The sequence below is a fragment of the Hetaerina americana genome, unplaced genomic scaffold (genome assembly GCF_022747635.1).
Source record: "Hetaerina americana unplaced genomic scaffold, ioHetAmer1.1.p SCAF_8, whole genome shotgun sequence".
In the NCBI taxonomy this organism is placed as follows: domain Eukaryota; kingdom Metazoa; phylum Arthropoda; class Insecta; order Odonata; family Calopterygidae; genus Hetaerina; species Hetaerina americana.
In genome coordinates this window covers 85,973,153-85,988,680 of record NW_027287427.1, presented here as the reverse complement: position 1 = coordinate 85,988,680, position 15,528 = coordinate 85,973,153, and the positions used below count along the sequence as shown (strand labels likewise).

At 41.6% G+C, this 15,528-nt stretch overlaps 1 protein-coding gene across 1 annotated transcript in view; it reads right to left on the bottom strand.

Annotated features, from left to right (window-relative positions):
* LOC139698155 (paired box protein Pax-6-like) overlaps positions 1–15,528 on the bottom strand; it is a 276,580-nt gene that overhangs the window by 159,236 nt on the left and 101,816 nt on the right. The gene's annotated exons all lie outside the window — the stretch shown is intronic.

Below are 15,528 nucleotides of genomic sequence, written 5' to 3'. Positions count from 1 at the left end.
ATAAACGAGACCACGATGTCGAATGTACACTTACGTGTTTGATGCGAAGCTGGCAAAAAAAATAAAGGCTCTGGGACCTCCGACATTTGATTGCCTTTCGCCCGCAACTGATAGTTCTCAGTTTGCTACATTGCACATTCACTGAAATCTCTATTCGCCAGTCTAAACGTGACTCATCCAACTGACAGCGAGCCATAATTATATTTCATAAATAAAAATACTTCCTCATAGTTACTTAAGCAATTTCATGACTAGGAGAAGAAACAAAGTAAGGCTATAATGACTCATACCTTACAATCTATTTTGATGAAAAGAAAGGACAATTCACCCTCAAAGTTTCCAAATTCCACAAAATTATTTACTACCACCCCTAAGGTTACACACAGTATTCGATCCGAAGATTAGTTTCTTAAGTGAGGGCAGAGTTCACCTTGTAAATAAAACCCCTTCACGGCGCGGAATTCAAATTTATTCATTGCATAATTTGCTGATTTAAATTCAAATCCGCTTCAAGTCAGCATGTTATGCCGCCGCACCTAGTTGGGGGGGGGGGGGGTAGTAACTTCCTTCTCCTGAGCCACCATTCGATTACGAACCAAAATCTGGCATTCAAAAAATCCAACGAGTGCATAACAGAAGTTGTCAACAAAACGTTGTCCGGCATTTATACCCCCTTCCCTCCAGGTATATACAAGGGCATTATATACTACACACACTTGTACAACCTTCTTGTACGTATATAAGTACAAATACTTGTGAAGTGTTCGGCCACGGACCAAATACGTGGGCTGTCCAGAAAGTAAACTTCGTTATGCTATAAAAATACACTGGAATAGATACAAGGAAATGTATTCTTTTCACCTTAATTCCACATATCCCTACTATTTTTATGCATATTCGCCAAAGAGATTCAAACAGTTGTCATATCTCAGAACTAGTTTTCGAATTCCTGGAGGATATCATAACGTTCTGCCGCCTGAGATTGCAGCCAACCGATGACGACATCTTGAAGATCCTCGTCGAGACGAGCACAAAACATGCCGTAGCTCAACTTTTCATTCGTGTTTCCATGCAACAGAGTCCTTAATACCTGAAAAAAGCTTCATTAAGATTTCAGCTATCGTTTCAAATGCCAGTTTGCACGAACCTTTTGTCAATTTTTAGGCCCAGTTATTTGTTCACCACAGGCGGACAGTCACTTCTGTCATCATCAATGACATTTATGTTCACTCTTAAACGAACGACAACACTGACGCACACAACTCTTGTCACCCATCACATTTGGTCCGTACAGAGCACAAATTTCCCGATGAATGTCAGCAGCTTCTGAAGTTTTTAATCCGTAAAAACCTTATCAGTTAACGCATTTCTCATTTGGCGGGAATTAAAATTGTATTGTGCCTTTTGACTCGCTGTTTTAAACAAATGACAAGCGGCACGACCTTCCAAACACTGCAGACCGAGGCGTGCTGACCAACTGTGTGCGTTAAAACAACGACCATTCAGCTCCCTTCACTAATTCTCACGCCACACGAAAATCGAGGTAACCTTCTGGACAGCCGGGCTAGCTTCTATGACAATGCCTTAGCAATATTAGACTATGAGGGTGAAAAAAAGAGACATTAAACAAACGATATAAGTACAGGGGCGATGGATATTGGCTCCAGAGAAGTTCTCTTAAGTACTATTTAAGGACTGGAGAATTGCGTTTCGCGATCGAAAGGGGGAGGGGTCAACATTATATCACTCTCTCTGCGCCGCATGCCCCCTTCAAGTAAGTACGTATTTGCTGCGTTCGCTGTGCCCCCATTCCCTCCGTACGTATGCCCCCATAAAAAGGGAAGGAAACGAGGGACAATGAAAAATCGCCCGAATGCTCCTTGCGCACGTACTCGCGTCCGTCCGCAAGGACTCGTGAGCAGACATTTATTACGTGACCTCGACTTTCGTATTCTTCGAAAACTCTAGAACGCGTTAAAGCCGTCATTTTCTTAATTTCCATTTTTCGTCACGATCGCACTTCGACCTCACGCGGGTGGAATTGGAAGGGGTTAAGAGGACATTACGGGTGAGGGAATGGGGTGGAGACGGAGGGGGAGGGTAACATGGCGGAAGAAGTCGAGTGACCCGGCGGTTAACTCGAGAATATAAGTAAAAAAAATGCTCCGTCCTTAATAACTTTTACCGCCTTGTTTTGCATCTCATTGTTATATTTTTTCGACCAATGCCCAGATTGGAGATAAATTACGACCAAGGAAACGCGCAGCACTGCTTCGCCCACAACCCCGCCGTTCTCCACTTCCTCCCCACACTCTCCATCCCTCCCCTACTCTCCCCGCCGCAGGGCCTTATCTTTTCACTCAATGAGCGGAAGATGTTGGCGCGGCTGGGTTGAAGGCCTTGGGGCGGGAGGGTGAGGGGGAGGTTGGGCCGTAATTAGAGAGTTAAAAAAATAAATTAATGTACCGCGTGGAATTAGCCAGCCATTTAATGCGAAGATATCGAATGAGACGAAGGAAAAACGGAATGGAGGCGGAAAAAATGGAGCGAGCAATAATAAATTGTCGTGCGGCGGCAACGAAAATGAACGGAAGGGCGAAATATTTATGACTTCCGTCGCGCGCTGAGGGGTTGGAGAGGGACAGGGGGTTGATGGGGGCAGGGGGTGGTTGGGGGCAGGGGGTGGAGGAACCACTTGCCCCAGACCCTCTCTCCAATCTCTCCCACAGTCCCCCTCCGCCCGCCCCGCGCCGGCCCTGGTTGGTGGTGCTCTCATTGTTCCGCGGGAGGAAAACGAGGGGGGCGGGGGGAAGGACACCCTTCCCCCCGCTCTCTCTCCCACGCCCAATCCACACAAAACGCCCCCTTCTTCCCACCCACCCCCGACCAAGTTGCGAGGGCCGCCTTATCTACAGGACAAATCCTTAAAACCGCGGAGACGGGGGAGGAGAGGGGCGGAGGGGGAGGGTGGGTGAGTGTGGTTCCGCATGGGCGCTCTTTTCGGGTGGTTTCGCGGGAGGGGTGGAGGGAAAGGGTTGAGCGGCGAGGGGGGCAGAAAAGGAGGGGGGGCAGGAAGACGGTGGCATTCATTGGGGCGGGCACCTCGCCCTGATTCGCCTGACCCCGTGATTTGTCGGATTATATCCCCCGGGGGGGGCGCGGAAGTGGTGCGGGGGCGAGTAGCCTCCCTGGGGGGCGCACGGCGTGTCGGCAAATGGCGGGGCAGGTTATTCATGAGAAGGATAAGGGCTCGCTTGGGTCATTTCTTTTTCCTAGAGAGCATGGAAAGAAAAATATGGGCGTTTTTTTTCATACAAATATAAATGTATAAACGAATGGCCGTCGGGTGCCTCTCGCGTGTTTAGCGAGCGCACGAGGACGATAACAGCTCATTGGCTATTCCGAATAGGCGGTCGTGCGCGCATAAGATGGCCGTCGTACTTTGCTTTATCTATCGCTGGCCTCAAGGGGACGTATGGGTTTTTGGGGGGGGGGAGAGAGCGGGTGGGAGGCGGGGAAATGGAAGGGGGGAGGGGACGATGGGTGCAGAGAGGGATACTGCACGGCCAGCGATTTAACTTTTTTATTTTCCATTTTCCCTTTCGACCGCCGTTTCTTTAAAAATTAATGGTGGCAATGGTCCCTTTTAGACCTTAAAAGCGTTTTTCAAACTAATGTTGACTTCGTTATCTGACCCCAGTTTTGAATGCGCACGCCATTTTATTATTTTTCTTTCGTAAGGAAGGGTAACTTAAAGATTTATTTCACGACTTGGCCAAAAATAAGAAAAGAACATTTATTCTTTCTTTTTTATAAAGTAAAGCAGTCAGTTGAAGTAGTCATTCACACGTAAAATGTCTTCAATAAATCCGTTGTAAATTAGCTTACAGCTCTTCGCTTAATAGTAAGTATACTACCAGATTTGTACATACACACAGACACACACACACACACACACACACACACACACACACACACATATATATATATATATATATATATATATATATATATATATATATATATATATATATATATATATATATACAATAGAAATACTTACAAATCATATTAAATCAGTTATTTTTGAAGACTGCTTTATAATCCAAATGTCAATCAAAATGTCGAAATTGGGAAATTTGTACGATAAAATTATATTTCTATGGTTAAATACCCACCGAAAATGCAGTAATAGAGAGAGAGAAAAGTCTTCCAGTATTTCACCAAACATAACTGATGCATTAAATTGGCCAATGAATGCATAAGTTCATGGTGGTTCACGAGAAAACTCTCAATACGTGCGGCAAGAATAAATTTCCATTTCAACTTGCTCTGCCCCCGAGAATCAAAATTTTTAGTGAAAACAAGTTTGAGTTTCAACAAGTGTCGACTTTCAACGAATGTCTCTTTTCCATCTTCAATTAAGCGTTGCCAAACGAGATGGATTTAAAAGACCGCAGAGACTCTTTGAAGGCAACAAAATTCGCAGAAACGACACAAAATATAAAGACCAGCAAATACACAATTGAAACTTGAGTTTCACCACATTTAAAGGATAGACATTCGTCATTTCCAGGTCATGGAATGTGTGTTGATATTTTTCATTTGACGCCACCCTATGGAAGAAATTTATCAGTCATACATTTTAACTTAATTCATAAAGAAATTTATCGACATATTAAAGCTTTTAAAGTTTTCACTAATTCTTTCGCGTAAAACGCACCCAATCATTTGCTAAATGAAAAGATGCTAGTCGTGCAAAAAAAAGGGTTTACTTCATACACCCATCGGGTAAATTTTTGAAATAATTACATACATTTTTCCCTCTAGTCGGTTTAATTTATTTCAATTTCCCTTCTCTTCTGGTGCACAGTGTACTCTGTGTTCCATTTGAATGACCACTGACTCGTCAATGAATTTCCCTATGAATTGTCAAATATCCACCATTTAGTTTACTACGACTTTCCACCTTGCTCTTGTTCCCTCAATGAGATGGAGATTCCTGGAGAAGGAGCTGAGAAGTGGACGGAGAGGTCGGGATTGATGAGAGCCGACTCCCATTCCTCATAGTACTCCCTCGATTTCTAAACCTACCGCTGCTCACGCCTGCGATTCGGATTAAAATCGAGATCCCATTGGAAGTCGGTGAATCCGTACGGACACAAGGCAACTCTCCCATGGCTGCGGAAATGGAGGCGAAAGCGCGAAACCGGCGTCGGACCCACTCAGAGACTCGGCACCAATCCACCTAGAGACTCGACCGGTAGAGACCCGAGGCAGTTTGGGTCGGAGCCCGCCAATACCACATACCGCTGGGTGCCAGACTTAGTTCTTTGAGGTGGGCAACGCGTCCCCTTTCTCCAGAATTCTCTTCCTCCCCTCCACCGCGTCCCTTCCTACTCTCTAATCTTATTCCGTGATGTCGGAGTGGGGGTAGGAGGGCGGGAGGTGTCCGAGAGGGGGTGGGGAGAGGGGGTGGATGGAAAGGCGCTTTGGGACCGCGTGAGACCTCCCCGGGCACCCATTAGGGCCGCGATTAAACAATATGAATGCAGCGAGGGAGGGCGTGACGCGGGGAAGTGATCTACATAAAATGGACGGGTTAATGGCTCGCCCCCGCTGGGATCGGTGGACACGGGGGTGGGGGCGAGGTCGGAATGGGAATGGGTGGGGGGCAGCAAATGGGGTGAGGGATGGGACTGGACATGCGCGTGTTGGTGTACCTTGGTGCTCGGAAGTGTTTTGTGCGCGTGGGTTCACCTTGCGCCCACGCGGGGGCGGGGAGGGGGCGGTGGGGGTAGGAAGGGGTTGCAAAGGATGAGGTGCAGGGGGGCGGGGTCAACGTGCGCGGCAAAGATGGAGGGCGGAAGAGCGATTGTTGATTGGAGTACGCTTGGTTCCCAAGTGGACTGCTGCCGCCGCCATTCCTCGATTTTTCGGTGCATTTAAACCAAAAAACCAGAAAATTATTTATCAGCCACTGAATATGTTGTCGAGTTATAGGTGCCGCATAGTTAAAGTCTTCTCCGTTACATTAGTCAAATGCAGACTCATAACAAGTCAGTCCCTCTAAGACTAGCTTCCCCTGGCTTGTTTTATGGCCTAATTATGGTACTCGACTAATCTAAAAACTCGGTGGGTCCTGTTGAAATCAAGACTAACAAACCACTATTAAGGTTTTGAGCAACTTCCTTATTTTAGTTCCATCGCCTAAGTGTGTAATCGGAGAAACCGAATAATAATGCCAAAATGGATCGACGCCACGAGTTGAAGAGATATCGTATAAGACGCGGGCATTTTAATTAACGAAATGAAATTATAGAGTCATAAATAAAGGCATCAATAATCCTTTTAAATATTTCACAATAACATCCTCCTCCTGGATCGAGTTATTACTTCGAAGAGAGTTCGCATTGATTTAGCCTTGTTATGTGAACCCTTACCATAAGTTTTTCAATAACATTGTATGCAACAACAACTTCTATTCCCAGCGATATCCATGTCCACACCGTTTAGCTGCATCCACAGAGAAGGTATAAAAAGTGAAGAAATACGAATGTAACAATAAATTATAACATCCTATTTGTAGATGCATGCTTCAATAACATAGGAAAACCTCTGTAGAACGGGTAGGTTTTAAAAGTTACTTTAACGCGTTCTTCAGGAGACCGTGGTTATCGTAGTCCCACAGTTGGGTAAATCCTAGCTAGGGTAACTAATTGGAGATACTTCTACAAATACCTGCAGTTTAATTAGAACTATCCGTAGCGGCCTAATTAGCATGCGGTTAAAAATTAAATTTGGCGTAGCCGTGAACCAGCAGTTTAAATGGCAGTGCAGTCATTATCTGCAGATCCAGTTACTTTCAATGAATTAGTCATTCGCCCTCTCCATTCCTACCTACTAGTACCAGCAGTAGATTACCTCAATGCTACACATCTGCTATGGACTCTTTCATTACCAAAAAGTATGTACAGTGCCGATGAGGGGACGATTCAGTAGCTCAGGGGACTAAGTTTCCTACTGCTGCTACTCACAGTCCTGTCATGCGGCAATCGCAATCCCAGAGTACTCTCTCAGTACTATTTTTGGGAGAGTGCGCCAGAATCTACATAAAGAAACGCGCAAAAATGAGGTTTGCTTCCTCCTCTCAGTCACGATTACAGCAACATTTGAAATTATGTAACAGTCCTTAACCTTTTTCTTAGGAAAGCTTCTGCAGAAATCTCCGCACTCGTCCACCACTTTCCATTTCCTTATCATCTTCGTAACACAGGTTACAGCAAGTAATGTAACCCAAACCGCTGAGTCATCGTGCATGCAACGACGCAGACAACATTTATGGAACGATGTTCGTCAACAGCAGCCACGAGAACTGTTCGAATGAATTTTCAGTAAGTGAGGACGAGACAACACTGGAATTAAGTCAAAAACATATTTAATGCCTCAACGGAATGACAATTTACTAATTATTCGCTGGTGGATGATAGAGATTTACCGATCACGGCTATTTCCCTATGCTATTAACCAAAAGGAAAAATCACTGAAAAACTATTCTTCTTCCAAGGATAACGCTTTTAAATTGTGGCAACATACCATTTCCTTCCCCTTGGCATTCAAACGCATATGGAGTCTTTGGAATTAGCAATTTCGATGCCTTTTAAATTATGGTCGTTTCGCACCACAAGAGTAATATATAGAAGAAAATATGAAATAAAATTATCCCCAACCTGTCTTCCACTCATGGTTATAAAAATAGTGCCTATATTTACTTTGATTTCACATGGTTATTCATAGAGGAATTAAATATTTTTAAACTCGTAATTTCTTGAACACAACAGATTCTTGGTTATATTATTTTCATATATACTTTACATGGTAGGTAATAGAAATAATCACTTTGAAATTTCACGATAACTCTAGATATACAATGGCTTTAACTGCAACTAAGGCCAGGGGTGTAAATACTTGGCGAACCTGGACTTGTCAAGGGGAGTCTCTGGAAGAATTGATAATGCTGTTTAGGAACTGTCCAGTTCACGTGTAAACTTGTTGGAGGTACAGAGATGTATCGCCACCTTTCATTCATTGAAGCATTTCAATGTTTCTCTTCTTAAATACTCAACAAATAAATAAGACCATGCGGTTCTTCTGCCGTGCATGCTGCTAATGCAGCTGCAATGTTTCCATTATTGTTGCACCATATTGTTGCTATCTGGCATCACCCTGCTTTGGCACACTCATCAAACCAAGACTATCACCATTGCCGACGGACAGTCGGAGGTCATTTTGAAATTTTGGTGCACTTTCACGGAGATCACTTGATTCACCCTTGTATCGAAAGTAATTGAGAGTAAAATGTTCTTCAAATTTTAATTTTGTTTGAACTTGAATTTCTATTCTTTATTATTTGGACCATGATTTTCAGAATATTTTGCATACTTTTTACACACATTTTTATTTTTCAGAAACATTCAATATTATGTCTCACCCCGTTTAGATTAAATAACATAAATGCGGGTCAAGGTGTTAGGAATATAACGCAAAAAGGTCAATAATTATTGACCAAAATAAAAGAAAACATTTAGTACATAAGTTCATGTTTACTTACCGAAATAAATAATAGTTAAATGAACACGTATTAAGTAGAAGTAGAAGAAATTAAGTAGAAAACTTCTATTTCATTCGACTTCGACTTTAGAGAACTAACTTCATTCTCAAACGCACGTGCTGCTTATATCTGAATATCCGTTGCTCTTTTAGAAAGAGTGGCATTTCTTAGAAGGATCAAATAGTTATGCCTCCTCTAAAGTTCTTGATATTTTACATAGCTTACGTACTGCACTCATGAAGTAGAAATCATGGTGGAATCACGTCCAATACAGGTACTAAAAAAAGGGGGCTAGACAACGAATTCTCGGATTGGACAACAAACTTGACAAGGTGTAAGATCTTATGCGTTCATGGCCCATAAAATTACGCTGGCAGGGGCATAATAACTGCACCCAGGGTTAGGGTCACCAGCGAGGGACGGGTCAAAGGGTAGGAGCCATACGAAAGTTAAGTCCTCGCCGCGCATGTTCCTTGAGACGGCTGCAAAGGCGTCGCTTAGGGTTGTCGTTTGGGTTACGTAGTCACCTTAAAATCACTATTTAGGAAGGAAATGGAAAGCCACCTGAATAAGTATTCCATGAACCGACGATAGACCCAGATCTGAGTCCTGGGAACTACGGGACTCGGCGCACTGAGCAGTATGTCTTGCCCCGCACCGGCAAAGGCTAGGCTTCTGCGCTCGTCTTCTCGCGGAATTCTGTGTTAAGCGAAATCAACAACAGCAGAAGAAGACTCAGTAGAGAATAAAACCAGTTGGAAAAAGTAGTTAGAAAATTGGGAAGATATTAGGAACAGGAAAATTATAAAATATAAAGTTAAAGATACACAGATGAAAGAGAAATATTTTGGGGTCAGGCGAGGTGAGTTGGAAGGCAACGAGGATTAATGGGGCGAAAATTAGAATTTAATATAAAGCGGAGGGCTAGGGAACGAGCAAGTGGTGGGAGTAGTAGTGAGCTAGAAGAATTAGAATGAAGTGTAACATCCGACTCAAAGGGATAAAACGGAGAAGACGGATGAGGAACTGAAGTGAAGACGCATTAATCGAGAAAAAATGAAAGGAGAACCAAGAGGCAGTAGAAAAGACAAGCGGGGACCGGGAGATGGGTGCATTAAGAAAATCATGGGAGCATTCCGGAAGACGAATATCGAAAGCCGCGAACGAAACCATGGAAACGTTAAATGTGAAAAGGACAGAAAGAATTACTGACGAGGCAGCAAGGGAGATAGATGGAAGGAATGAAATAATGGAGGGAAAAAATAAGGGAGTATAAACACAGAATGGGGACAAAGGAAGTGCAGAAAAATAATGAGCTTCGATGGGAACTACCAGGGAAAATAAAGCATGGCGTAAGACGCAGTGCGACGATATGGAATAACAACAAAGGAAGGGGAAAATTATTGCAACGATCAAGAAGGTGACATCACTATCAGGGATCAATGCGAGAAATCCATGCACTGGATAAAGGTACGAAGGAATATTATCAATCAAACTAGAAAGGATTAGGAGAAACGGAAAGAATAAATGTACACGATAGAGAGATATTAGGCGAGGAAGTTTTGAAATAGAAAGTTCATATACCATAGGTGGGGATAGATACACTGAGGGATTTTCGATTCAGAGAAGAAAGGGTATAAAGGAAACTGGTATCAAATAAGGACAATAAGTTTGATATCGCACGTGGCTAAAGTGTTTCTCAGGATCATCAATGAGGTAATGGAGTGGAGGGCAATGGTAGCCTAGGGGAAGATCAGAGGGCTAAGAAATGGGAGAGGTGCGCGTTAGGCCTCAGAAATATTGAAGACACTAACGATGAGAAGCATAGAGGACCAACAGGATGTAATCGTTGATTTCGTTAATTTGGAGAAGCCGCTCGATTGGGTTAGTTGGGTTGATTAATAATGAATGCGTTGCATACATTAAGAGTTAATTGGAAAGCTAGGAGACTGATCCGCAACCTGTAAACATCTCAGACTGCTCAGGTGCATGTGTCGGATGAATAGCCGAGATGGGTAGGGTTAGGAAGAGGGTTAAGAAAGGGTGGTGAATCGTCACCCGTCCGTTTCAATGTATGTTGGGGGGAAAATTTAAAATAGACATGGGGAAAACTGGAGACAGAAATGAATGCTGGTTGGGAGTTGCAAAAATAAATCTGGTTTTGGAATGATCCGAGTTTATTTTGTTAGTCAACAAGGGGTTGCAAGTAGTGCTGAGGGCATTGGAAAGTCAGTGCGATAGGTACTGGATGAGAAATAATTTATAAAACATGGGTAATGAGGCTCGAGAAAGAGGAAAGCTAAGTTAAACGTTAAAATTGCAGGTCATTAACTAGAGAAGTTAGAACAGCTCTCTATTTTAGAAGTGTTTTGGAGCACAATGGTTGAAGTAGTACGAAAACTAGAAAAAAAACCTCCGATATATTTACTTTCACGAGGAAGAAAGAAGCGATAGGATGGCAAGCAGTTGAGAGAGGTTGTTAAGAAGAGTTTAATGAAAACTTTGGTACGGATCATGGCTATTACGGCTCGGAAACTCAGTATTTGAAGCATGATGAGAGGCGTAGATTATGGAGTCTTTTGAGGTGTGGGTGTGGAGAAGTATGTGAAAGGTAAAATGAACGTAAAGGAAAACAAATGAAGGGTTGGATGGGGAGAGAGAGGGTTGTTGGTAGATCTTCAAAGAAATTTGTAGAGATAGTGAAGATTCAGAGCACTTAGAAATGCTATGGAGAGCTGAAGACTACAATAGAGGGGAGGACTTTAGGCGAAACGAGGTAGGAAGTGGAAACGGATAGGTATGTCGGACGGAATGAAAGAATACATGCACAACCGAAGAAAATTGTCACTTACGAGTTTAAGGTGCCATTGTGCTCCTTGTTAGACAAAGTTAAGAAATGTAAGCTCAGACTGTTTCCATATATGTGTAAACCCTACTTATAGCGATGCACTACCAAATAATTATAAAGCTACGCGTAACAATGAGGCTAAAATTTGCATTTTTAAAACACAAAATACATGTGTTGCTTGAAGAGAAGTTATCTTATCGCTACATTACGGCAGAATGGCAGTTGAATCCAATTATGAGATTCTCTGGTTCTCTGAGCAGAATTTAATCCTTAGTTCCCAAATTTTTGAAGGTAGAGACATTTGCGTGTCCCCGTCCCAATTACACGAACGCCCAAATCTTAGTAAATATTTACAAGACATAATAGCATTTGATGGATTGTATTTATTGAGAGAATTTCTCGGCCATGGGTCTTCGGGAACTAAGCTGAGCTTTTCGGCAAGTTCAAAGTTCATCTCCGCCGGAGGGGCATTAAGCAATTGGCGGAAGGTGAATCTTTTTTTCGGGTTGCCGTCGTAGGGCTTTCCAAGCCCAAAATTGGATTACGCAAATAACGCAGGCTGTGGATTTTCTTCACTTTGCCAAAAGTGAGTTCCGGTACTGTGATTCCTATTAAAAGAAACGCCCTCGTAACTTTAACCGGCGATGGGTAATTGTTTGGAGACTAACTCCATCGTTGGCTGTGGCTTGATCCAAGGTTGACTCTAGTGTGGAAGCTCTAAAGCTTTAGCTTATAGAGGATCGCACACCAATATTTTGGCCTAACGATATGATATTATTATTAAAAAATCCTAAGACTTAAACGTGGCAGGTGATAAAATAATCTCGATTATTTTAATAAGCTCGAGTTTAATTATTTCAGAGTGAAAGAGAATCCGCTAAAATGGCAAATTTTATCGAAAATATCGACATTATCCCGAAGCCGTGTAGAACGTTATGTGTTAAGTCAGAGCTTAAGAAAGATGCCATCGAATATCACATAACACTTCAAGAGGATAAATTATGTGAACTCGGTAATTCGGGATTTTATGAATTATGTTAATCATTGGAAATGGAATGACTTGCATTTATATACACGGGAAATGTTATCTAATGAATTCTTTTTCATGTTGAAAAAAGTACCTTCGTAACACAGCCTCAAATGAATTGCTTTTTTGACCGTTTATGTAAAATATCTATTTACACCAATTGTTTATCGTAAATAACAGGAATTCAAGTAAATGAATGCGTGGCTCAAATTCGATTACTAATCGGCCATGGTTCAACTACTTCAATATTCCCTTCATCCGAATCGAAGGAAATGACTTCACGGGGCTAAAAGTGTTTCCATACTCAGTAAGCACAAAGCACGACGACGGACACGAAAAACTGACTGTAACAAACGATATGACGATCAGAAATTATAATATTTTAACATACCTGAGTTCCGTGACTTAAGGACAGCCCTCGGATATCCCAAGGAATTATTCCATTATCGGTTCAAATACGAGGCCAACATTGCGCTAATTATTACTGCCACTGCTCCCTGTGGATTCAAATTAGATTCTGAGACTCCAGATTAAACTCTGAGAATTTCAAATCTAAATAATTGCCAAAATAACTTCCATTAAACTGAATCGATTGTTACACTGCTTGAAAGGACGTAAGTTTCGTTTTCATGGGCGTCAATCCTTAACTACGTGTTTTGCTGAAAGATCCAGAACCTATTGATTAGCTTTTACCAATATGTAATATATAATTCCATTCAATGTCTCTTCTATGCGATCAACGCTTCGGTATTGTCGAATTTAGCGGAGAAACTCAAGGTGATAAATGAAATGGGGCAAAAAACAGCAGAATGCTCAATCATCTCATAAAAAAATTAACGGTGATCTGTGGGACGTGCGGAAAATAGTGTGCGCGGGGTGAAACAGAGGGCGAAGCTTCAATTGCACAATTGTTATTGTTACGAGTTAATTTCAGATGTGAACTGTAATTAGGAATTATACAGTAATTGAGGTGATTGGAAATCTTCGCGAAATCTGTCTTTGCAGTGTTCGTTGATATTTATGAAGATATTTATCACGCTAATGTCGGATGATATATATATATTTCTTTATTACAAGAAACATAACTGTATCAGAAGCGAATATATTGCTGTTGATTGAAGGTTCTGCTGTTGTGTACTTTGTACGAATACATGTATTTGCTGAAACATTCCCGGAACGAACACCGCGAACCCTCAAGTCCCTCTGCTATCCAAATATAGTCTCGCATGCATTCGGGCTAGAAAAAGGAACACGACCTCTCTTGTCCACTCATAGTTTTACTACTAAACGACAATAAACGTCTAAAAGATTACTAACGCTCCAATTGTATACCGAAATTTAGTTACAAGAGAATAGATGAATGTTGCTTCGGTTCAGGGGGCCATTTTAGTGCAACTATATGGTCACCTTTCGTCCAATCGGTATCTCGTGCCTACGCATGTACTTCAATTTGTCTGCAATTTCACAGATACGTTTTAAAATCCCAATTGACAGAGAAACAGAGATAATTATAGAATTCAACGGTAGCATTTCCACACATTTAGGAGTAATTCTTTCGATGTTAAACAAGGTGAATTTAGGGTGCATACAGATATATATAATAGCCCTGTACAATAATAACCCTGGCTCACATCAGCTCTTGGCATTTCGACTTTCATAAAAAATTAACAGATCGGATACATCGTCAAATAAGGAGGAGAAAATTGGAATTCAATATTAAGTTTTCATTTCACCGATTTATTTCCGTAATTATAAGTCAAAGGAATGAAATTGCAATATTGCGAGGACTCAACGGAGTTACAATTTAAATGAACGCAAACGTTTAAAATAAAATATCTAAATGCTACGAGACACAAAGGGTAAATGATTTTTCCCCAACTTAAAGTGAATAAAATAAGATTACTGCTTTTTGTAGAATTGTGATAGTAGCAGTCGACGTTTGTCTACAAAAATATGCATTGCTGCTGCTTTACAAACACGAAATTCGCGTTCGCCACTTCGGAGCACCAGAGAGAGAGACGCAAACATAGACTTGGTTTCTTTTAGTCTCCTCAATTTCCCAAATTATGTTTTTAGAAAGTAACGTGTAACCACAACAATCTTTATTTTGTAATGCATATAAATTAAGGAGAAATTACTTAACGTCCATCTTGGCAAAGGATTATTTTGACGAAAAACGTTTCAGTTGATCTTCGTTTTTTTCTGTTTTTGGTACGGATTTCTGGTTTAGGCACACATTGAATTATACTGGTGATTATGCCTGCAGTAAATCATTCTCGTGGACATAGAATAACTCTTTACCGTAAAATTGTTTAAATTCACATACGTTGTGACTCGTTACTCGTGATAAAGTAATAGGCTGGATAACTACAACATCTGACTAGGCATATTTTTTCGCGAATACTTTGCAACTTTGGATTTACATACATAAATATTTGCATGCAATAAAATTATTTGAGTAACCTTAAATGCGATCAAACTAGTATTTCCACGGCCTAATGGTCAAATCGTCCATCGACCTTTTGGCATTCAGTAACTTGTGATCCATTGAACACAATATTAAATTTATATTAACAGGGTGTATCTGTTTGATTCCTAGATTACGTGAGAGTGCTCGGCGGATTCAATTTGGCGCAATTAATAAATATTTCAGAAGATAGGAGTAAACATGAGAGATAGGAGACAACCAAAATCCATCCAAAGAGAACGAAGGCACGGAAGGAAGAAATTAAAACAAAAAGGAGATAAAAGCTGCACGTTCATGCAGAGGGGCATAACTAGAGCTGGTGTCACTGTTCGCCTATTCAGGCATTGTATTCGTTGTTTTCAGGCTTAGCTTTGTGGAAATTCATTATCACGGAAGTAAAAAATACAATGTATCTTTCCAATAAATTTTTATTAATTACAAAGAGTTTCGCCGCATCGCCGTCATTCTCAGATACCTGAGTATGACGCCGATGCTTCGAAACTAGTTGCACCGAATAAAATTTATTGGAAAGTAGCATTGATATTTTTTATTCAGACGTATTCAGTCAGAGGATA